At 34.7% G+C, this 26,418-nt stretch overlaps 1 non-coding gene and 2 pseudogenes across 1 annotated transcript; all 3 read right to left on the reverse strand.

The window, feature by feature from the left end:
* Nucleotides 1-1,212: 1,212 nt before the first annotated feature.
* LOC123458295 lies at nucleotides 1,213-1,314 on the reverse strand. Its single transcript, XR_006635583.1, has one exon. It is a non-coding gene; the product is annotated as a U6 spliceosomal RNA (small nuclear RNA).
* A 248-nt stretch (nucleotides 1,315-1,562) lies between these two features.
* Nucleotides 1,563-1,841, reverse strand: LOC105944009 (annotated as a pseudogene).
* Nucleotides 1,842-3,678: 1,837 nt separating this feature from the next.
* Nucleotides 3,679-26,418, reverse strand: part of LOC123463324 — a 74,291-nt pseudogene continuing 51,551 nt past the window's right edge.

Raw genomic sequence — 26,418 nt, forward strand, 5'->3', positions numbered from 1 at the left:
TATTATTTTAATGTTTTAACCATCTCCCAAATTGCATAGTCATTGCAACTGTTGCCCTCCCAGCAGCTATGATTATCTGCACAAGACCTACACAAAAAAGGGACCATTATCATAAGGCCATGGAAGGGAGCCTCTTCAAATTCTTCACAAAGCCTGCTTCTATTTTTTTAAAAATTTTTTTGGTTTATATTTATTTATTTGTTTGAGAGTGACAGACAGAGAACGAGGCAGAAAGAGAGAAAGAATAGGTGCGCCAGGGCTTCCAGCCACTGCAGACAAATTCCAGATGTGTGTACTCCCTTCTGCATCTGGCTAACGTGGGTCCTGGGGAATTGAGCTTCGAACCAGCATTCTTAGGCTTCACAGGCAAGCGCTTAACTGCTAAGCCATCTCTCCAGCCAAAACCCTGCTTCTATTGATAGACATTTGATAGGCTAGAGGGCAGGGGATCCATCAGATACTCTCCTACCTGTGGAAGGTTACTGGGACAGGGAGAAACATTTTCTTCAATGGTGTAATCGATGGTAAATTGCTCATGAATTTATAAATAAGCACTTATACATGCTCCCATAAGGGAATCTAACTAAACTCATTGGGTCAGAAAACAATAAAATGAATATGGTTTATTTCATTTTAGAGATTCACGAGGAATTCCTTCATGGTGGGGAGATCATGGCAGAGATGGACAGCCAATGCCACGCGGTTACACCAGCAGGGAGAAAGTAGTGATTGTTGTGATTGCTGCCTGCTCCACCAGCTTTCTTTTTTCAAAAAGTTCAGTAACCAAGAACATGGCAAGACTTCACACACAGGTAATGGGGTCCTCCCACCAAATACAGGAAACCCCTCATAGACAAGACCCAAATTGTTTTATGGGTAGTTCTAAGTCCTGTCTGGTTGACAATGAGAGAGTTTAACCATTACATATGGAGACAGGTTGAGAAGAAGTTCATCAGTGAGGGCATGAGTAAGAGGAGAAGGCTTAATAGAGGGTGAATATAATAAAAACATATTAAACACATGCATGAAACATACTGAAAGCCATTATATAATGTTAATGTAGACTCCATTTTTTATTTTGAGGGTGGTGTTGAGGTAGGGTTTTGCTATAGGCTTGGTTGACCTGGAAATCACTATGTAGTCTCAGGTAGCCTCAAATGCACAGAATTTTTTTTTTCAATTTTATTTTTTTCTTCCTCTATTTCTTTTTATTTTAATATGGAGTGCTTCACAATTTTGTGTGTCATATTTGCATAGAGGCCATACTAATCTTCTCTGTATTTTCCAATTTTAATATATGTGCTACCAAAGCAATCAGCTTTTTTCACTTTTAAATAAAGATATTTTACTAGTGACAATTTTATACATGCATATAATGTATTTTGGCCATTCTCACCTCGTTACCTTCTTTTGTCCTTCCTCTCTCCTGCAGACCTCTTCTTCTTTCCCACTACTTTTTCTTCTACTTTGATCACTACGTCAAAGTAAAATATTTTTGTTACATAAATTTATTTATTTATTGCATTTATTGCAGGCTAGGCATGTCTCAAATGATAGGGCTTCTACTGGTCCTTCAGTTCCTTCAGTCTTCTGATGGCAGACTTGACTGGGACGGCAGAAGTCTTGCTGTAGGTCCAGGCCCTGCCGGCCACCATTTTCATGCAGGAACCACAGTGCCAGACACCCACATGCCGTCATTTCATCTTGGTTTTGCCACAGAAGGAGCAAGCGTACTTGGCGTGCTGGCTGACTTCAATTTTCTTTACCATTTTCTGCAGGGAGGAACCATAGTGGGTCCCATACTTACCAATGAAACCAACCTTCTTGGTGCATTTGGCCATTTTGCCATGACCCAAGCTAGACCACGAGAGGCATAAAATAATTTTGAAAGGGTAGATATTTGTATTCATTTTTAGCTGAAGGAAACCCATTACAGATTTCTGAGATGGATGTGGTGCATAATGTATCCTTCAGTTCACAACAATGTTTTCTGGGGATTTGGAGAATAGATTTATTATACAAAGATGATAAAGGTGGGTGATTATTTTACCTTTCTGTGACACCAAAATACTTGAGAGAAACAACATACAACATCTGCTTGAGTCATGGTTTGAGAAGTTCCAGTGCATGTTATCCGGGCTCCATCACTGTAGTGTGGTGGCACTGCAGACCATCATGGCATGCAGGGCATAGAGGAGGTGTCTTCTCCTGATGGATCAGAAGTAGAGAATGTAACTAAAGAAAAGGATAGGAACAAGATAAAATCATATAGGGAACACATCAGTGACTCACTTCCTCTGTCTAGTATCCATGCCTTATTTTTAACCACTTCCATATTATGACATAAATTTATGAATCTATCAAATGATCAGCCCATTGACTTGGTCATAATCCTATGATCCAATGACATCTTAATGGCTGATCCCACCACTATTTATGATGTATAGCATAAATACATAAGCCTTTGGAGGGCATCTTATTCCAAACTCTAAGAATGACAGATAACACCATATTACCAATGGTAGGTCTTGATCTATAGCCTTAGTAACAGTAGTGTAGAGAAGGAAATATTGCTTCAGAAATATGTACAATGTGAAATGAATAATTGGTTGATTTGAAAATAAGATACAAACATGAATAATTTAACTAAATGACAAACTACCCATAATTATCATAGGTCAATCCAAGGAGAAACTGCTGTAGAAAGAACAGATATTTATTGCTAGCTTGAAATTGGTCACATTATTTGGCTCTTTTACTGTTGTGTTTGTGCTGAGAATGAAGATGTTTGGAGTACATTATGGAAAATCAGACAAAATTCCACAAAAAAGATAACATTTCAAATGGCATACAGATATTAATGAATAATAATTATATGAATTAACTCAAAATGAAGAATGAATATTAAATGTTTTTAAGTTATTTCTGATTTCATTTTCTAATTTTATTGTAAACATTTCCTTGTTGTACAATGGTAATAATTCCTAAATGAAAGGGGCTTATGTCAACCTGGGTTCCCATTATGTTGGAAAAATGCATAAAAGAGAAAATGTCATTCTATGAAAAACAGGTGTAGAACAGTTGAAAAGAGCTTAACTTCCATCTCATTGAATTTGATGTGACTATAAAACTCACACATACTTTATCTTTGGGAGGCTTGTTGCACTTCTTGTCTCTTATATTTTATTGCTCTGTTTATTCTTTCTATGAGCATTTGAGTAATATGGAAATGAAATCAATACACATGTGCTATTTTCAGATTAAGACAGTACTGAAGTTGAAGTTTTATTTAGGTGACAAAAATATTTTATAGCTTAAATATATGAATAGTTATAAGTTCCTTTAAAAATCTCTCTTGAAGAAGAAATTATTTGATGATAATATCTTTACCTTATTTATACATAAGATAAATAAATGCAAATCATTTGCAGCATAACTATATTTGCTCTATTTTGATTCTGTTAATGACAAGTTGGAAAAATTCAGATTGTCTATCATATGAAAAGTTGTATTTCCCTTTTTCATTGACAATAAAAAGAAGAAAAATACTAATTACTGCCAAAAGAAGCTCTGCATATGTATTTTATTACAGAATAATTATGTATATAAAATACCAATGATCAAAAAATGTATTTCTCCTAACTATAGTGATTTCCAAAGGAGAAGTGGGGACAAACTTCACTCTTCATATTGTGGCTCCATATCCTTCTTGTTTTTAATGTCTGAAGGATAAATTACAATATTATGAGTTATCCTGTTCAAAAATTTGTATCATTTTCTAATTTTTACTCCAGAAAGTTTCAAAGAGTTATCATGTATGGGAAAGGTCCATGGTCCCTAATTTGTTCTTTTTCAAGGGTGGTAAAACCAGAGGAAATAAACTACCCCTCACACTTCAGACAAGCCAACTGAATCCACAGAGGAACTGGGGAGGCATATAAGAGTGCTGCTTTCATGCTAATCTGAATAATCAGAGCCAAGGTATAGGAGACAGATCCTAAGGATACTCAACTCCTACCAAAGCAGAAATCCAGAGGCTTCTAAGAGCACATCACTGAAGCAGACTTAAAAGTCACCCACAATGGCTCAGGGAATTTTGTAGAAGAGGGGGACAGAAAGATTGTAAAAGCCACAGGTTGAGACATCATGCCTAGAGGCATTCCCTCTCCCACAAAGAAATAAATAAATAAATAAATAAATAAATAAACAAACAAACAAATAAATAAATAAATAATTACTGTTCCCACAACGCAGAAACCACACCCAATGGAGAATACCTGAAACTCCACTGAGGAGAATCTCCAACTGAATGGGGGAAGGAACTAGGGAAAAGAAGGTACCAGCACACGATGTATCCATATGAAACACCTTCTTAATAATAATAATAAGCATTAAAAACAAGAAAGGCAAACATTTCTAGGAGGTCACAGGATACAAACCTTTCAGTGTTGACCAAAAAAGTGATTTCTTTGTATTCAAACAACATTTTTTTTTTTAGTTTATAGTTTTTATTCATAATTGTAAACTTAACTCTCCAATCCATCTAAGACTGGCAGAGAATAAGGAAAATATGGAATCCCAGAGAACTGCAGTGAGAGCACAGAGATTACAGGACACTTTGAGCAGATTGGCGCAGCGGTGCAAGGTACTCTCCTGAGCTACAGAAAGAATAGCATGGTGGTTAAGACCAAACATGCCAACCATATTAGAATTCTCCACAGTCAGTGAGGGTGATATTCTTTTTTTAAAATTATTTTTGTAGCCAATGAACACAGTCAAGTTGGTACCATTGTTATCCTCCTCTCTGCCCTCCCCCCCCCCAGAGACCCTTCCAGTTGGGGAATATGGGTCATGCATTGTGGGGCGAGCCATCAGTTATGGGAAGGAGACAATGTTTCTGTGTGTCATGACCCAATGTGTGGCTCTGACATGGCTTCTTCCCTTTTGATGTGTGATGGAGTAGTTCTTTCCTTAGGAGCTGCATCTATCTGAAAAAGAGAAGAAAATTCTCCCATGGAGTGTAAAGTTAGCACCAGATAAATGGGATAACCATTTTTTTTTTTTTTTTTAGAGAGAGAGAATGTAATATGTGTAGACCCTTTTGTAACCCACCATTGGTGAGAGCTTGATAATGGAGAGCTGGCTCATTTTTGGATATGATTCTAAATTGTTCCCAAGCTCCAGCTATCCGTTCCATTCCACTGAGCAGTTCAGTTAGCCAAATCAAGAGCAGCTGGTTTCCCACCATGATTGTGTGCCACTATTGCACTTGTGTGAGCATCACATCAGGTAGTTTGCTGCTAAGTATGTTAGACAATGAGTTGCTTGGACAGATATTGGTCATTTTCCCCCAGTAGTACCTTGGAGCACTAGATGTGCTGTCTGGGGACTCTCTTTCATTTTCAGCCATGTCATTCCATGTTATGTGCCAACAGCATTTGGTGTCTTCAGCAGTAGGGTCTTACCACTAACCTTTGGTGGATCATCAAGTACTCTGACAGAAATATGTCCTCTTTTGGGAAATCTTGTGACACTGATATTACTAGTCTTGCTATTCCTGGAACCAAGGCATTCCATTACTTCCACAATGTTAATGCCTTCTTCTTTTACCTTTCCGAAGATCACATGCTTACCACCCAACCATTCAGTCTTGGCAGTGCAGATGAAAAATTGGGAACTATTGTGTATGGACCTGCATTTGCCTTAGACGAGATACCAGAACTTGTAGGCTTCAGGATGAAGTTTTCATTCTCAAATTTCTCCCCATCATGGATTTGCCATCAGTGACATTATAATGTGTGAAGTCATCACACTGACACATGAATCCTGGAATATTTCTATGAAAGCATGACCCCTTCTAACTAAATCCTTTCTCTCCAGTGCTCAGAACACAGACGTTTTCTGCTGTCTTTGGAACTTTGTCTGCAATCAGAACAAAGGAAATGGGGCCCAAGCGCTCATCATCTTTGGCTATGTCAAAGAACATAGTGGGGTTGACTATGGCTGACAGGAATCAGCAACTGAGGAATGCAGCATTTGCAAAATGTTAAACAATATTCTTTACCTACCTAAGAAAATAGGAGAATCTGTGACCACTTCCAAAGATTATGATTCATTCTTAAGTTGTGGGAATGGTGTTGAAGAAAAAAAAAATGTTGCTTCTTTTTAGTGAGTAATCTGTCCTTGGGCCTCCAACTAGTAGAGGAAGCATCAATAATATCAACTTTCACTGGTCATAGTGGCACACATCTTAAGTCCCAGCACTAGTGAGGCAGAAGTGGCTGGATCACCATGAGTTTGAGGCCACCCTGAGACTACATAGTGAATTCCAGGTCAGCCTGTGCTAGAGCAAGACCCTACCTTGGGGAAAAAAAAAAAAAAAAAAAAGAAAAAAAAAGCAATACTAACTGCCTCTTATTTACTTGTTTTTAGTTTTGGTTTGGAGGAAAAGAAGTCTTTCATCCTCAGTTTGAAGCTTGGCCCCTGCAATTCTTTGCTTCTCTATTGCAGCTGGTCTTTAGGGTCTCATCGTTTTCTAGCCCAAGGGGAGCAGCTTCTGCCAGCAATTTCCTCCAGCACATTATTAACAGATTTTCAGCAACAAGTCTAAGTTTAAACCTAGAATTATCGATTTCTTATGAAATCCTACATGTGATCACAGTAGTGTGGGTGACATGGAAAAGTGAGGAAAATCCAAGTCCTCTTAAAAAGCTTGAAAATTGTAAGAAAATAGAACCTTCACAATTCAAATATGGTTTAGTTTTCTGACCCATCAATGGCAAGACTCCGTATAGGAACACAATCGACAGGATGTGATGGCACAGGGAGACACCCTTCAATGTGATTTACATCCAAGCACAGTTCAGCAGAGAGACAGCTGAGAGAAACACTGCTCTTCTGACACCACGCTGCACTGTGTGCCTCCTGAGCTCACATATTCTTTTGCAGGAACCAAGCAAATGGCACAGAAATGTGAATGCTGAATAATTCATCAGGGCACTGCAGAAAGTGGGAATAGGAAGGGTCAGTCTTTTTATCACTTGGCAAAATTATTCTGTAAACTAAATTAAGTTATAGATTTTATATGGCTAGAAAAATGTAAAAAATATCTCAATGTTCAGAGAACTTTTTATACAACTAAATTTGACTCTTTGGAAAAAATACTGTTATTCCAGGCTTTAAAAAAACTGTTCATTTTTATTTATTTATGTGAGAGCAACAGACAGAGAAAGAGGCAGAGAGAGAAAGAGAGAGAGAGAGAGAAAATGGGTGTGCCAGGGTCTCTAGCCACTACAAACGAACTCCAGATGTGTGTGCCCCCTTGTGTATCTGGCTAAACTGGTTCCTGGGAAACTGAGCCTCAAACGTGGTCCTAAAGCTTCACAGGCAAGTGCTTAACCACTAAGCCATCTCTCCAGCCCCTATTCTAGGCTTTTTGATGCATGTCTGATTTGGACTCAATTTGGATGGATCCAACCTCCAGTCTTCTTTCTTAGCTTAAAAATTGCTGTTTTATATTAACACTTCCATGGACTAAAGCATCCTATCTGTTTGTCAAATAGGTAATCTCGTCTCTGTTTCCTCACACTTTTGCATCAGAAAACCACATTCAGCTATAAGAAACAGAAGCCAAATATGAGGACACATCACTCATACAGTTATTTTTTTGTTTACATAATAAGGTATCGTGATGTTGTCTGTGTCAGCATTAGTTTGTAATTTGATAGTATTAATAGAGCTCAAGAAACTTATCAGCAAGGTTGTCCACTTGTGACCATTAGTTAACTATCGTACTTTGGTGACAGCAGTTCCAAAGAGGAAATGAAAGGAAAGGTGTCCATGAAGATTTCTGTAGCATTTCTCCTTATTAGGGTTTGTCAGAAGCTTTGGATGAATGAGCCTATAAATATCTCCCTTTAGTCTTCATTGGCTATGAACAAATTAAATAGAAATGAGCTTTTACAGTCAGGGATGTCAAACAGAAACCAAAGCAATACAACAGAAAACATCTTTTTTGAGGATTGCCACAGTTGTTGTGAACACAAACTATGTTCTCTGAGTTTGGATGCAGCAATGTGTGCTTTTGTCTTTCTTGTGATATGGTATAAGATCCTAGTTCTTACTTTTTTAAATATACCTAACACCATTTTCTTCATTCTGAAAGTCTCCAGTATCAAATGATGTTATAAATGGACTTAAACAATAGTCATGCATGTAGAGAACTTGTCTTTTCAGATTTCAACACACTATCATGAGGAAAATTTTTAAGTGAAGCAAGTTGGAATGAGATGGCCCCTTCCAAGTTCCACTTCTTTTGTTGGAAGGAAACTACTCATCAACACAATGCACATTGTTTCTAGAGATGTGCATTAAAACTGTAACAACCATAATCATGTAATGAACATGATTCAGATGGTTTAGTTTCAATATACTTCTATTTAATTTGTGTTCATTAATAATACCAAAACATAGTATAAAATGCCTTATTAAGAAAATTCTTATGTAATTTCAGAATCACATTAATTGCCCAGATTCTTTATAATTATCAAGATAAAATTTATCTTTGGTCCACCAGTTCATCAAAAGTAACAGCCCCATGCAGATATTATGTTAATTTATAAACTTAAAATTAGATTTTATATGTTCAATAAATGCCTTATTGTAAAATTTCAATACTATTTTGTCAGTCATATATATGTATTGAGAATATAAAGTGACAAAATTTACATTTACTGAGACCTGCTAATTAAAAAATCAGGGTAAAATATGTAAATGTATGGCATAAAATAATCTTTTATACTTCATAATTTTGTTAGGAAATAAATGTGAAAAATAAAATAGAAAATGGGAAGTCAGTGATTAGCTTATTCTTTTATAGTGTTCAAAGATGATTTTTGAGAAATATGGGATCATTATCCTTGAACAAGACATAAACTTTAGGTCTGCATCATGAGGATACGTGCATTGTCCAGTTTGAATGTTTCAGTGTGGAATTTAAGGTACAAGTTTCCTTTTCTCAGAGCTTTTCAGTTATATTTGAATAACTTCAATATCTATACACTAGGTAAGCTCTTGTCCTTACTACCTTCTTACCTATATCTGGAGTCTTGCCTGCATATTCCTAAACAACTGTCTCTATTTCCAAGCACTGTTCCTTGAGAAGTTTCTAGAAATAGTTTTATAATTTATGCATAAACTTTATTTTTAAATTTTATTTTATTATTTATGTACATAGTGTGCATACAGTCATTTTGGTACCATTGTTAGCTTCCTCCCTGCCCTCCCCACTCTGCAGTGACCCTCCTCTTTGGAGAATATGAGTTGTACATTTTGGGGTTAGCCATCAGCTATTGTTAAGAGGCAATATCTCTGTGCATAATGACCCAATATGCGGCTCTAACAATCTTTCCACCCCCTCCTCCACAAATATCCTTGAGCTATGTTGGGGTCACTTTAGGCCTACTTCAGTGATGAGTTCTTAGGAGAATCTGTGTCTCTCTATGTCTGGTTTGGTAGGAGTTGAGTGTTCTCTGTGTCTGTCTCCTTCACTCTTTACTATACATGATGCTACCATTTATCAGTCTTCCTCACTCCATACCTTGTTACTTTTTTATTCAGTCTTATAATAACTTTCTAGGCTCCCTAAGGTAAGATAAAAAGAGAAAGCTTATAGGATATGAAGAAGAAAAGACTTTCCCATGGTCTGGTTTATGATTCCTGTGGGCAGTAAGTTAAGGATTTCAACACGACTGACAAAAATTACTATAAAGACTGTGTACACAAAAGCAATCCTCTCTTGTCTAGACCATGGTAAGTAAAGAAAAATGTTCAAACAGCTAATGATTCATGGATAGACTTCACTGTTTAATCTTTGACTTTAACTGTACCAATATTCATTTTTCATACATAAACCCAAACAATAAACCACTTTACAATTTCATTTACAACATAAAATCCTTTAAGAAAAATAACTATCTCATATTATAATTTATTTTTTATATTTTACTGAAATTTTAACTTTGCTTAATCTTTGTACTGGAACACAAATTACAGTCTTTGAATGCTGTACCTTCAACAAATAAAAATATTAAATATGGTTTTCTTAAGACATAAACACATATCTGTCTTAATATCCAAGCAATAAGTTTGTCTTTGAGTATGTATTGTCATATTCTCAATAAAGCCAAACTTTGCTTTATTCCAAAACTTACAGAACCATTCTGAAACATAAGTCAATATTATGGGTAAACCTGATGAGTGATTTGTGAACTAATTCCTCAGGCTGAGCAGCTGACATCATTATTAGCTGTGTTTCCTGATGCTGGTGCTCATCCCAGATAGCTAGTCCAAAGAATGGTCTGAAAAGATTTCAGTTGAACAAATAGAATAATTATTTTTTTGCCCTGTAACCCCCAAACTGCACAAAATTCTCCAACAGAGGTGATGCATTTGTGATATAATTCCCATTAATTAGTACTAGCTCACATTTGACCTATGCATAACTACTACTGTAATTTTATGGAAATGTCTTCTTGTTAAATAAATTAATCCTTATTTTGGATTGCATATATGCTATTATTAAAAAAGAAAACTTTTCCATAGCAATACAGAGCAGGATTCAGATTTTCTTAAATCTCCTAGACTTCCAGATTTTCATCCATTAGTTATAATTGTTGTGAGTCCCATGGATTCTTTCTTATGGATTTCAAAGTCAAGATAGGTCAAAGTTAGTGAAGACTTGTAAACTCAAAATCATGAGGCAATTGAATACTCAGATTTATTTAAGGATTCCATAACAATAGATCCTTAGTACCTCTAGATCTTTCAGCATATCCATCTTTATGTTTAAAGAAACAAAAGAAAAAATTAAATCAATAGACCATGTTACCAATAGCTATAAGATTTGAGAGTCATAAACAAAACTGTAAATCATTTCTGAATATGTTCTTCTTATCAGACTCTCCACCACAATGTATATTGCTTTTCTTTATTGAGTATCTTTTTATCATACCACTTTTTTATAGTTAAAGGAATTGATTAAACCTTGAAATTCAACTTTTATACAGTTGTAGTTACTTTCTTTTCTTTTTTTTTAAGCATTGTACTATCACTGGAAAGACTAGAGATTCGCTTAGAGGCTTGGGTCAGAAAGTGTCAAGAAGCAAATGTCAAGTACACAACACTGAGTGTGCTGTTTATTTATGAAAGGACATTTCTACCATGAGAAAAATTGCAATTATCCATGTACCACAAATATGTTATACTTTATTATCCACTATGCCAGGGAAAGAGAGTTTTAAGAATGTATAGGACTGATAAATTATTTTTTTTATTCTAAATTACTAGTTTATTTACTATAACATCTCTTATATTCATGGCTAAGGATATTGTATCTAAATTTTTACATGAAAAACAATTTTCTATACAGGTATTTGAATTCCTCAAATTTTACCTCAGCTATCTAGACTAGTAATTGCTCTTCTCTAGTTGTTTTTATAATATGACACATTTTAGAGAACCTATCTCAAAAACACAGTGGAAAACATAGGTTTTGGGGATACTTTAGCTTTACTTTGTGTCATGGAAATCAGGTATCAATATGATTCTTAAATATGTTAATATTCTATATGTAGTTGTGTGTGTGTGTGTTTCCGATTACTTCTTTGGGAACTCTCTTGGCCTCTCTGTATCACATCACTGTTAATTGGTCAATGCTAATATTCTTTCATTCTTTTATTTTTTCAGATGAGATAATGTTCAAGTCTTAGCTTTTCACAGCCTTAATTTGAGAAAAATATACCTTGCCAGAATACTATAGGAGCCATATGAGCACATTTTCTGATCATACTTTATACTTCTACTTAGAGAAAGTGTAGATGGTATTAGGTTGGAATATGTAAAAAAAGTTTAAAATTATAGTAGATGAATACAAATGTCTGTTAAAAAGAAACAGATAAACTGGGTGTAGTGGCCCACGCCTTTCAGCACAGAACCTGCGATGAAGAGATGATGAAGAGATAGGAGGATCACCATGAGTTTGAGGCCAACCTGAGACTACATAGTGAATTCCAGGTTAGCCTGAGCTAGAGCGAGACCCTACCTTGAAAAACCAAAAAGAACAAACAACAACAACAACAAAAACCTAAAAAATTCAAAATGAAACAACAACAAAAAATGCCACTGCCTAGATATTCTATAGATTAGTTTCTGGGGACAATGAGACAATAGCATACACATTTTTCTTTGTGATTCTGCTTTAAAAATTTTGGGATAGGGCTGGAGAGATGGCTTAGCGGTTAAGCGCTTGCCTGTGAAGCCTAAGGACCCCGGTTCGAGGCTCAGTTCCCCAGGTCCCACGTTAGCCAGATGCACAAGGGGGCGCACATGTCTGGAGTTCGTTTGCAGAGGCTGGAAGCCCTGGCGCGCCCATTCTCTCTCTCTCCCTCTATCTGTCTTTCTCTCTGTGTCTGTCGCTCTCAAATAAATAAATAAATAATTTAAAAAAAAATTTTGGGATAAATACCCAGGAGGGATATGTTGGATCAAATTGTTGTTCTTTTTTTTTTTTTTTTTTTTACCTGTTTAGGCACCTCCTTACTGTGAATACCCTTCTCTTTCATACCACCAAGAGTAACTGTGCGCAGATTTCTCCAAATCATCACTATAACACATTACTTTTTAAAACAGAGCAACCTATCAGGTGTGAGGTGACACCTTGTAATGGTCTTGCTATGATGATATCAGAGGTGAACAAGTATGTTCAAAAGAATGAAGATATATGTATTAATTCATGCCATAATAAAACTAATATTGATGAAAGGACAACAATCAAGTTAATAGACTCAATTATTTTTGAAAAAAATGTAAATTTAATAGAAATGAAATGAATTGGATTAAAAATTTTAAGGACAAATATGCCACAAAATGTATAGATTATAACATTTGTAATACATTATAGCTCCAATAAAAGACTAACAACTGCATACAAAACTAAATGAGGACTAAGACACAGTTTAACAAAAATATGCTCATAGGCTGTACACATTTGGAATTTTCCTCAACATTATTGCCTAAATCATCTTCATATACCTCTTAAAATCCAATAAAATGCATGAAGTCTTAAAAAGGATTTCAGTACAAAGATTAGCATAATTCAGAGCAAGTATTTCTTCAGGAAGGCCAAGGGGTGTTATGGTTAGCTTTCCCCTTCTAGAACTCTTCCCATTCTCTGAAATGAACTCCAGTTTCCACTCCCCTATCATTTCCCTGCTGAAGTAAAAGATAAAGTAAACCCTTCCCATCAATCAGTGGCTTTTGCTCAGGTATTCAGTTCTAGCAATGAGAAGGTAACTAAAACATATAAAAAGGGTTCTGAGTTGTAAAGCTATAAATTTTATATTATCAAAGGGCATATTTATGAATATAATTAAGATGAAAATTAATAATGGTATATTAATTTATATCTCTTTTAAAGGTGCATGATGTTTACTCTAAGCCAGATATACATTCAGTGATGTCCAGTAGTACAAAGAGCTACATTACTACAAAGAAAATCTATACACACACACACACACACACACACACATCACTGTTATGCCAAGAGATGATAAACTACATGAAAGTAAAGATGGATTTATACAGTTTGAGAATACAAATGTCAGGAAGGCTGACAGGCACTGACCATACCATATCAACTTTCAGCCTCTTCACACACTTGCTATATGGCATTGGGCTCATGCTTAAGCCCCTTCATAGTTTGGGATACGATCATGTGTGCTCAGATAATAACATAATTTACAGTGCTATAATATTAAATTACTTAATACATTCTAACACACTTGGTAGGATGTATTTCAGTGTGTGCTAGCTTAAATTGTAAACAAAGCAAACAGAAAACAGAAAGCAGAATGACTGTAGATTTTATCAAATTGAAGTATTATCTTTATTACATGCATAACCAGTCTAAATCCCAGTTGTTTGACATACTAGAAAATCACTTCCCTGTTCTAGGCTTACATTGTGATTTGTACTTTGAACAACAAATTGTAGAATTAACATTTGCAAAGAATATACTATATTATTACATAAGAAGTACCAATGCTATAATTTTTAAGTTTTACATCTGTGGCTAAGTTTATGTATTCAAATGGCTATAGAATATATGCTTAAAAACTTCAGCAAATCAGATAATCACACTATGAATATGATTCTTATCTTGGTTCAAAAGAATTTAAAAAAACTGGGCTGGAGAGATGGCTTAGCGGTTAAGCGCTTGCCTGTGAAGCCTAAGGACCCCAGTTCGAGGCTCGGTTCCCCAGGTCCCACGTTAGCCAGATGCACAAGGGGGCGCACGCATCTGGAGTTCGTTTGCAGAGGCTGGAAGCCCTGGCACGCCCATTCTCTCTCTCTCCCTCTATCTGTCTTTCTCTCTGTGTCTGTCGCTCTCAAATAAATAAATAAATAATTAAAAAAAAACTGCATAAATTTTTTCTACATGTATTATCAGTAAAAGGATAAACAACTATTCCTTTAAAAAGTTATCAAACTGATAATGTATAAATTATTGTCTAACAGGAAAATTTATATATATATTATATATATTATATATATAAATATATATATTTTATATATATATTTATATATAATATATATATATATATATTATATATATTTATATATATATATATATATATATATATATATATATATATATATCCAGTTATCACTTATGAAACTTCTATTTTGAAGAATTGTTCTCCTAGTCCAAAATCCCAGCCCCAAACCTCACTTTGTCTGCTTTTGCTACTATGTAACTTCAAGGGGAAGAATACTGAAGAATACTCTTCTCAGTCATAACAAGTAAATGAAAACTGCTTGGTTGCTGCTGTTTGCTCAATTTTATTTATCTCCTTACATTATCCATTTTCCTTGGGAAAAATAGACCTTAGTTTCTATGAAGCACAAAGTAGTTTAGGAAGGGCATAGCATAATGGTACAGTAAGGGTCTGGCTGAAGGGAACTAACATACTCAGCATGGGACCTGATAAGCCAGGAAATCTAAATGGACTACAATCTCCCTTCACACACTTTCGTACCTGTTGCATCAAAATGTTTTAGCAGAAAGCAGAAGGACCTAGGAGATTCAAAGCAACACTTTTTAAATTTTTTTAAAATTTTATATACTTACTTTATTTGTGAAAATTGAGTCTCTTTAATATGCTGAACATATATGGCATAAGTGGGAAGATTTTAGGAGATCTTTTAGCAATGGAATTAGTCTATATTTCACATGGTTAAGCTGATTTTGTGTCTCATGAGTGCCATGTTGAACATGACTCCCTAGGCTTGCTAAACAAAGGTAGGTTGATCAACAAAAGGACATAATGATACTTTAAGGTAAAATAAACTAAGAAAAAATCAGCACAAAGATAGATTTCCCCTGCAAAAATCTGAAGGAAACTGAAAGCTCATAAATATAACAGTGTGCCCTAGGAATCTGATGATTTGAATATTATGTGTTAAAGTTTTCTAAAAATATCAAAACACTAAGAGCACTCCAGATCATTAAATTAGAAGTATAAAAATGGCAAAAAATGCATGATTATCTCAGCAGTATATAACTTATGACTATACTAAATATAACCCAACACTTTTATTTGGCAAGTAATCAAAGATGATGAACAAAATTTTTACTTTGCTTCTGAAACAGCAGGAAGCATATGTGCTAAGGCATTAATTATAATGGTGAATACCCCAGTACTGTTCATTTACTCTTTTCAGACGCTGTGCTTTTTATGTGCACAATTTCATTGAATACCCACAATAACCCCCAAAAAAGAGAATAAAATGGTGATACCATAAATGTTGTTATATAATCTAAATTTGCAAAGCTAACAACTGAAATACTTATCGAGACCAGAAAGACAACAAAGAACTAGATACCTGAAGATAGAGCCATCGGCTCACTGAAGACATATTAAAGTTCTGGGTATGTAAAGATAGAGTCAGTTTTGGACATATATACAAAAACTTGCAATTACTGAAGCTGGTTAGATTAAGAAACATTTTAAAGCTGGGTATGGATATTAACTTTAAAGAAGTCAATTGCTCATTCACTTTGACAGCTTTCTCTATGGAGAGGATATCACAATCAAATGAAGAAAACTATAATGTGATTTGATAATTTTTCTCAGATAATTTTAAAGCATCAAATCAAAATATTCTATTATAGACATATATACATGTATTAATCCTAATTCACTACTCAGTCTGTAAATTGTTTTGTTAAGGCCTGCCTTTATTTTGTGTTTTGTGGCTTCCTCTTTTGTTATTTTCGTTGTTTTGCCTAATATATTGTGAATTTAACACATTTTGGAAGACTAATAACAGGATATATGTTTAGTTATTAAAATCATTAAGCATGCAATAGTTTTATTTGGGAAAATACTTTATTAGATACAATCCAACATATCTGCAGAATATGAAGTTAAGACTGTGCTGTATCCCGGCTGACCTTCTGGTATCCCTCCAGAAAACTACATAAGTACAAGAAAATATCCAGATTTTTGGAGGTAAAGTAAAAATCTATTTTTAATTTTGGTAATCATAATATACCTATTTCAAGCAATATTGAAATAACTGGTTATTTCACCAATTTGTGGGGTGAATCTTTTTAATGTAAAAACATTTTCAGTAAGTGAAATGATGAACATTTTCAATATAAACCTTCAATAACTGTTCATTGTTGAAACTAAATTATTGTGGAAGCAAGAGAAATCCACAAAGCAACATAGATTAAATTATATATTTTTAAAGTTATAAAAATAAAATATGAGTGTTACATGTGATTTATATGCTATAGTATTATGTTCTATTGATTTAATATGATATCTCATCTCTGGAATATCATCTAACCTCACAATACATTAATATTATGCAAAGTTCATGGATATATTATTTTTCAAAACATAGAAACTTTAATTTTTTCTTTCTTTAGTGTTTTGTCTGTAGTCTTACCAATTTTTACTTAAGTCGAATGAGGGCTATTTTTTGAATAAAAATAAATTGCCTATGCAGTGATATCAACAAAATATTTGTTGGTTCTATGTTTTTGACTAAAGCATTTATTAAATGTTTTATAAAAATACTTGTATTTCAGGGGCAGTAGGGATTACTTACTGGTTAAAGTGCCTGGATGCAAAGACTAAGGCACCAGGTTCAGTCCCTTAGTATTCACATCAGCCAGATGCACAAAGTGGTACATGCCTCTACAATTTGTTCTCTTTTTCTCTCTCTCTCTACCTGCCTTTCTCTCTCTCAAAATAAAATAAATATGTAAAAATAGATACATTGCATCATAAAATAGCTTATTGAGATGAAGTTACCTGATTTATAATTTTTGTTGTAATAACTATACAATTTTGATATAAAGTTTGAGAAACATCCAAGGTTTTTAGATTGCTAAATAAAATACATAAACTCATTCAAACTCATTATCTCAAAATGTGAATGTGCTTTTGCAAAATATCAAAGAGAGAGTAGCTATTGATTGAATGAGATATTATGTAACAGAAGTTGGATAAGAAGAGCCAGTTTTGTTCTTCAAAGGTACAGTGGAACAATTAGTCAAACAGAAATAGTGAAAAAGATTGCTCCGAGATGGCCATGAGTGAACTCTGTAATCATCCCAGGCAGGACTAGCTGTGGCTACACATCGTAATCAATATCAATAGGCAATAAATGATAAAAATCAAATTATCTTCCTATTATTTGATTACAAAATATTTATCTTCAAATTCCATTTTGAATTTTGAGGTTTTGGGGTCAGTACAAATGTATTATGCATATAATCTAGCATTATTCCAGCCTGATTTAATTCCATTTCATTGACTTTCTTTAATTGGAAGACACAACAATGCCTTATGGATTTTATACTCAATAAAACTCTCTACACTCACTTTTTAAACACTTTTTCTTTTATAGACCATGTAGCAATATTAAGTATCAATATTTTTTTTTCTGTTCTCATGTCCTCATGCTCCTGTGAGCAATTACATTTTGTCTTGAAATAACCTTAAACTTAGCATTCTACAGATAATTTATAGTTTACCTTTCAGTAATTCTAAGCCTCGACTCATAGTATTTTTTTTAATTAAACTACCATTCTCCAATTCTTCCAAGCTATAAATGTTATCACCATTGATTATAGCCATGATTTTTCCTGATAACTAAGAAGTGAGTGAAGCTTGTTTATTGAAATTTTCCTTAACACCACTCATCTCATGGATACTTTGCTGCCATGACCACGGTTGAATGAAATCTCTTTAACCTCTTTCTTGGCACAGCTCCCTAAACAAAGGAGTCTTTAAAAATGACTCTCTATACCATTGGCAGGTCTCATTTAATTCTGTTTTTTTTTTTTCTTTCTAATTTCCCTTCACCCTAAGTTAGTAGCCATGCTAAAGTGGATGAAAGTGTTGAATTAGTTGTATGACTATGACTGACAGAATCACATCTTTGGCACATGCATTTAGCCCTTCCTAGTTTGTAAGTGAGACACTTATTACTTATCTCCAAATCGATCTCATGAGAAGTAAGATTAGCCCTTTTGGTCACCTTATTACAAAATAGATTATTCTTGTTTACACTGTATAATAATACCCCTTATGTCTCCCTAATGGTAAGTAAATTACTATAGCTAGGTGATAGTTACTTCTTTCTTCAATTCTTTTTATCTTGTTGCAGTAACTCTGAAATTATCAGGAGATAGTCATGGTTAAAATTATCTAAAATCTTTTAAGATAAATTAGTGAAAAAGATTCTTCTCAAGAACCAAGACTTACTGTTATCAGAGCCTCCTTTTTCCTGGGTGGAAAACATAATTTAAAAATCTTAATAGCAGCAATGGTGACCAAGGTTATATTTATTTTCTTTCCTTGATTCCTAGAACCATATATTCAACCAATTAGAACTGAAACACCATGTGATTCTATTGCTTTGAAATTTGCACAACTTCATATGGTATGGTGCTCAGTACTCTCACTATACTAACACTAAATCCAACAACTTCACTGTACCGGGAATATCAAAGGCTATTGCATACACCTCTGCAAGGCAGGTTTCTGATCAAAGATATGCCCTATTTGAGGATAAGACTATGCTCATCTTTCCTTTCCAAATACAGATATATGATCCCATTTTCATCTTCCCAACCCACATAAGCACTAAGTTCAATTAGTAGGAAATGTGATTTATTTAGAGGTGGTAGTTGACTATTATATGATTATTAATCTGAAAGGAACACAAGAATTATAATCCAGGGCTAATGATAAATTTTATCTATGTGGAAAATAATTTGCTAGAACATATAGCTGTTAAAACAGGCCTCAGATCTCTTAGAAATTTGTTAATGTTTGTGAAGTTGACTGAATTGTGTCTTTTGTTTCATACATCTCATTTACTTACTCTGTCACATTCCTTCCACCTTTTACTATGAGCATTTTTATGCAGACAAACACATAAGAAACACACACACACACACATACACACACCTGCTCTGAATATTTTAATATATTTTTAAATATTTATTTATTTATAGAGACAGATAAAGAGGCAGTGAGTCAGAGAGAGAGAGAGAGAGAGAGAGAGAGAGAGAGAGAGAAAGAAAGAAAGAGAGAGAATGAATGGTGCACCAGGTCCTCCAGTCTTGCAAACGAACTCCAGATGCATGTGCCACCTCTTGTGCATCTGGCTTATGTGGGTACTGGGGAATTGAACCAACACACACACACACACACACACAAACAAACACACACATATATATATTTATAGTTATTAGAAATTTTTAATTTATTTTTTAATTTGTTCTTAATGGTAATGGACATACTTAGTATGTAAGCAATACAAGTTGGTACCATCCTTTCCCTCATCCCTGCCCCTATAGATTTTGACAGTACAGTTATTTTTACATTATTCTGCCCAATCCATGAACATATAAAATCTTTCTGTATTTTAATGTGTTCATCCATAACTTTGTTCAGTCTTTAAAAAATTTAACTAAAAATGTCATTTACTTCCTTAGTTTTGTTGCAAAGTGGTTTTGTTACCTATTGTGAATGGGACTGTTTGTTTCTGATTTCTTTTCAACATGTTTATCATTAGCATGTACTAAGCTACTGATATTTTGTATATAGATTTTCTATCTTGCTGAAAGACTTCATCGGGTCTAAGACTTTTTTTTCTTTTTTTAATAATTAGTTTTGTATTCAGCAAATACAGTCAGTTTGGTACCATTATTAGGCTCATCCATTACCTAGCCCCTCCCCTTGGCCCTTCCTTGTTAAGGTATATAGTTTTTATCAATCCCAATGATGTTCATACATCTCTGTAGTCCAAGATCTTTTAACTGAACCATAATACCAAAAAATAACCTCAAAAAACCTATAATGACACAGAATAAATATTCACACTGCAAAAGATGGCATTGGGCATAGCAAAGAAACATTCAACCAATACAAGATTTAAACAACCAGGACAAACATCAAACTCTGTAGCTTCAAGTCCAACAACTCTAGCCAGTGACAAATCTCTAAGTCTGATAATTCCAACCAGCAACAAGTCTCTGGCATTTCAATTCCACTCCTCCAGCTAGGCTACTCACAGTCTTGGAAAACTTCACTGGGGCCGGCAGCACTCCTTGGCAGCCATCTGGAAAAATAATGCAATAAACAAAGAACATTTTATGAAGAGAAATCAAAATGATTTTCTTCTCACATAAGTAAAGTCTATAGCAGAGTCAAATTCTAACAATGTAAGGAATGCTTGCTTTCATTGATTCTACTATTTTCAGTTATTACGATGTTACCTGTACTTCCATTTGCTAAAACAGGATTTGAGTTCAGCTTTGAACAAGTACTGTGCTAGGAGTATGTGTTTCATGAATGTATCCATTAAGCAACTGATTTCTAATACAGTACTCATAAAAGTGATGTGCATTGAGAAGTAATAAAATCATGAATAGATGAATGCATTACATAGCACAAATAGAGTGTATAAATTAATCTTTAAATTGTGATAAAATACCGCAATAAGAAGGACCAGTGTTTAAGGTCTGGTTAGAAATTCACATTATCTTCCAGAGAAAGCACACCCACAACACAGAAGCATAATAAAAGCCTGTGGAGGAATATATTCCATAGGTAAATGACTAGCAAAATGAGGTTGTAAGAGAAAACATAACATTTAAGAGCGTAACATAAGAAGACTAATAAGCTTGCAAAACAAGCTTTACTGAATAGTAATAAGTGAGGAAGTATATATGTAAGCATAGTAAACATTTCAGAGAAGTTCCTATGGCTGAAAATGAAGCAATATCTATAGATACATAAGGGAGGACTTCTTTGAAGATTATAAGAAGTGAGACATTTATATATGTCCTATTGTTGAGGAGTTGATTTGAGTAAAATGAAAGTGAAATCATAAAAATCTAGGAAATCTATGTAACTGCTTGTTGTAATCAGTTCCAAGTTTCTAGAATGGACATCAAACCAAACAGTAAATGGGAGGAAGGGATTTATTTCAAGCTTTCAGATCCAGTGGAAGTTCCAACAATGGTAGAAGAAACTGATTACTTTCATATATCCAAGTAGAGAGAAAGAGGACAAAAAAAAAAAAAGAAGCAAACACCAAAGAAACAGCAAGCATGAACACAGAGATCAAATTGTCCTGCACACATCTTTGGGCTGGAATTCAAATCTGCACATCCAGTGACTCGCCCCCCACCCCACCAACAGGCAGCTGGAGTCTTCAGCTGGAAGATTGAACTTAATCAAAGAATACCTAAGGCTCTGGGGAATATACATTCACATTCAAACCAACACACTGTTGCTCTTCAAAGTATTGAAGATGTACTGAGATATAAATTTGAGGTAATTTCTCTATGAGAGAAATAATGAAATATTTGGATTATCATATCAATTTTTCATGATAAGTAACCACATAGTTGAGAAGCTGATTACCTATCTGAATTAGTTACTTAAAAAAAAATATGACAAAATGCCCGAGAGGAACAATTTAGGAAACAAGCATTTGCTCTGTCTCATGACTGTGGTGGCAGAGCACATCATGGAGGAGAAGACACGGTGGCAGGTGGCTCATGGTGCTCATTGGCCACAGTTGGTTACATAGCACCTTCATTGGGATCATACAAATACAATCCACAGAACCTATACTTTACAACTCATTTCTTCCGGCCAGGCGCTACCTCTTAAAGGATCCATAATCTCCCACAATGGTGGCCTCCACATGGGAATTAAGTGTTCCCATACGCCTGAGCATTTTCTTTAAAATATATTTTCTTTTAAACCACAGATTAGGCTTCTGAACTAATAAACCCTAGAACCAGGATACCTCAGTCCAGCTTTCATCTAGAAAGTAATCTCTTAAGTATTGTGCTTACAGATCCTCTTTTGTTGCTATCGAAAAGTTAAATTACATATTGGAGGAAACAAAATGAGAGATATGATCAGTCAGACACATGTGTGTTTCAATGAAGGAATTGAGAACGAGAATGGTGGAATGCATTACAAGATGTAGTAGAGAGTATGCAAGGTAATAGTAATTAATAAAAATAGCATATTATGACATTTACAAAGAACCAATCAACAAACAGAACCCTCTCAAATAACAAATGACCTCTGCCTGGTTCCATCTTGATTGGGACTAATGCAGATTTCAATAGTGTGGGGAAGCTTTCACAGTCCTGATTTTGCTTATGATCATGTGTGGACAGAATCATTATAGTTACAAGCATTATTTATTTGTATGCCTCCCAACCTGCCATTGATGTGCTCATTTAAATAAAAACATTCTTAGTACCACAGAATTTTATGAAAAATCATATTGCCTGTGGCAGGTGAGTGGGGAGAGGTGACAGACATGACAAGTAAGGATCATGCTGTAGGTCTGCCATTCCTTTTCTCACTAGCCCTAAGGACACATTATTACTACTTGTAAAGTTTCAAAGTATCATGGTGCTGAGTGTGGAAACAGAGTACACAGGAAAAAAAAAGTAGTCTGTTTATGTCTGAGATAGTAGAATAAAATCTATCTGTTTATTCAGCCAGTCAAATAGAAATAGGCAGGAAACAGTCATCACTTAACTCTAACCATCTCATGGGAATTGGGGCTGAGAACTTTTCATCATCTTTTTATTAAGGTTTGTCATAGCAAGAATGATGATGCTGTAGTCACTGCAAGTTTAGCATATGCATTCTTGTCTAATATGTCTCATAAAATGCTCCCTTTATCTTTCAGCTGAAAGCAACAGGCCCAGGAGATGCACAGGCAGGAATAGGCTGTGATGAGGGAATCTGGGTGTCTTTTGAGAATGATGGAGCTTTTCGGGCCCCTCAGTGGCCTGTAACTCAGGAATTAGACAACCAGACACTCATCCACACAAAACTTCCATGTAGTCAGTGGACTCTAGGTTCTTGCCTTATGAATTTCAATTAATGAAATTCACATACCACAGAAGGTGAAGTTTAGGACTTTATAGAGCTTAAGAAATGGAAAGTAAGCAGAGATCCTGCCTATGAGGTGGTTTCTAGAAATACAAGAGTACCTGGAGACAATGATCGGTCTCTTTTATGTAAATTTACTAGAAGGAGCACCTCCTCGTCTTCTTATTCATAGCCACCGACAGGATTTTAGGGTAAAGGAGATAATGAAAATAAATTAAATTTAAAAGATGTGCACTTATAGTCTCAAGGACGTTTTTCACTTAGTTATATTCAGGGGCCATGAAACTTCTAAACTGTTTTAATTATTAGTTGTCAACAAAATTAACACAAGAGTGAAATTCTATGAAGAGCTAGCACCTAGGATAGAGGCCCCACCACTCTCTGAGCATTTCTTGGCCATTAATGTTTGCTGAGGGAGCAAGAGTTGTTTTCTTCAATGATGTAGCTATTGGTAAGTTTTCCATGATGAATAATCTCCACTAATGCTCATGCAGGCAACTGTAACTCACTAGGTCACAAGGAAGTAGAACAGAAGTAGGACTGAGGCAGGAAAGATGGATAAACAAAATTGTGATGGCAAGGAGATGAAAGCATGGGAGAGAACAAAAGAGTCTGTTCCTAGGTTTTGATTTGCTTTCTGCTTAAAAACTCAGATGCCAATGATAAGGCTAAATGATTTAAAGAGAAAGTGTATATTTTCAATAAGGCATCCTGTCAAAGGCAGGAAATAAACTGTGCTTATTTAGGGCAAAAATGACGTACACATTCCTAGCACTTTAAAATCCTGGGCCCAAACAATACCCATCATAAATCTACCTTACAACTACATGAGTTAACATTGTTAAAACGATGTTGGAGTGAAGGTAAGGGTGATATCCCCTATGTGAAAGTCTCTGAAAAGAGAAGTGCTTAGGCCAGTAAGGGACAGAGTGACATGGGTGTGCAATCTGCATCCAGATCAAAGCTAACAAAACTGAATGGGAAGGAGAATGGGTTCAGTAGCAAGGGTAAAGGAACAAGAGAATATGGGTTAATATGAACAAAATTCATTACATACCACATCTTTGGTTACCCATTCTTCTAATGATGGACATCTGGGTTAATTCCAGTTCTTAGCTATTATGATTTGAGCAACTATAAACATGGTTAAGCAAATCTCTCTGAACTGAGGCACAGAGGTTTTAGGATAAATGCCTAGTAGGGGAATAACTGGGTCTGTTTTTAATTCTATAGTTACCCTTTTCAGGAGTCTCCAGATTAATTTTCATAGCGGTTGTACCATTTTACATTCCCACCAACAGTAAATGAGGGCTCCTATTTCTCCACACCCTCACCAGCATTTGTTTTTAGTTGATTTTTTTTTTAAATGTTTGCTATCCTCACTGGGATAAGATAGTTGTTTTTCGTAGTTGGTATATATATATATATATATATATATATATATATATATATATATATATATTTGTTTTAATTTGCATTTTCCTGATTGTTAGGGATGTCGAACATTTTCTTAAGTGTGTGTTTGCCATTTGTATTTCTTCCTGTATGAATTCACTGTTCAGTTCTCTGCCCCATTTTGTGAGTGGGTTGTTTTTTTTTTTTTGATTTTTTTTTTATTATTCTTTAGGTTTTTGAGTTCTTTATAGATTCTAGAAATTAGCCCTCTGTCAGTTGTATAGCCTAAAAATTTTTTTTCTCCCATTCAGTGGGTAATCTATTGGCTCTGCTTATAGTATGTTTGTCTGTGAAAAAAAAACTTTTAAGCTTCATGAGATCCCAGTGGTTGAGTGGTGATTGTTTAATTTCCTGAGCTACTGGGGTTTTGCTCAGGAAGATTTTCCCACTCCCATATCATGGTAAGTTCCTTATTTTTTCTTCAAGTAGTGGCAGAGTATCCGGTCTTATATTGTGGTGTTTGATCCAGTTGGGTTTGATTTTTGTGCATGGCAAGATGTGTGGACCTAGTTTCATTTTTCTGCATATTATTATCCAGTTCACCCAGCACCATTTGTTGAAGATGCTTTTTTTTTTTTTTCAGTGTATATTGTTAGGGCTTTTGTCAAATATCAAGTAGCTGTAGTTATTTGACCCAAGTCTGTGTACTCTACTCTGTTCCATTGGTCTATAATCCTATTTTTAAGCCAGTAATATGTTGTTTTTGCTACTATGGCTATGCAATACAGCTTTAGATCACATATGGTGATGCCTCCAGAGGTATTTCTTTTTCCAAGGATATGATTGGATATATGAGTTCTTCTGCAATTCCAGATGAATTTTGAGATAATTTTTTCTATCTCTGTGAAGAAAAACGTTGGTATTTTTATTAGTATTGCATTAAATCTGTATATTGCTTTTGGTAAGATTGCCATTTCCACAGTGTTACTTCTGCCTATTCAGGAGCATGGGAATTCTTTCCATTTCTCAAGTTCCCTTCAATTTCTTTCTTGAGTGTTTTTTTATATTTTCATTACATATGTCTTTCATATCATTGGTTAATGTTTTTCAAAGGTATTTTGTTGTTGTCGTTGTTGCTATTGAAAATGAGACAATACCTCTAATTAATTTCTCTGTATCTTGATCTTTTGAATATAGAAAGGCCACGGATTTTTGTGCATTGATTTTTAATCTTGCTACTTTTCATGTGAGTAGATGTGATACATAATTAAAATTATGTAATATGAAAGTAAGTTTATTTTTTATTTTATTTATTTTATTTTGAATATTTTATTTTTTATTTGTTTGTGCGTGTGTGTGAGAAAGAATAGGCACACCAGGGCACATAGTCACTGTAAAGACACTCCACATGTGTGCACCACATTATTCATATGGCTTTATGTAGGTACTAGGGAATTGAAACGGAGTCCTTTTACTTTGCAGGCAAGTGCCTTAACCACTAAGC

The sequence above is a fragment of the Jaculus jaculus genome, chromosome 1 (genome assembly GCF_020740685.1).
Source record: "Jaculus jaculus isolate mJacJac1 chromosome 1, mJacJac1.mat.Y.cur, whole genome shotgun sequence".
In the NCBI taxonomy this organism is placed as follows: Eukaryota; Metazoa; Chordata; class Mammalia; order Rodentia; family Dipodidae; genus Jaculus; species Jaculus jaculus.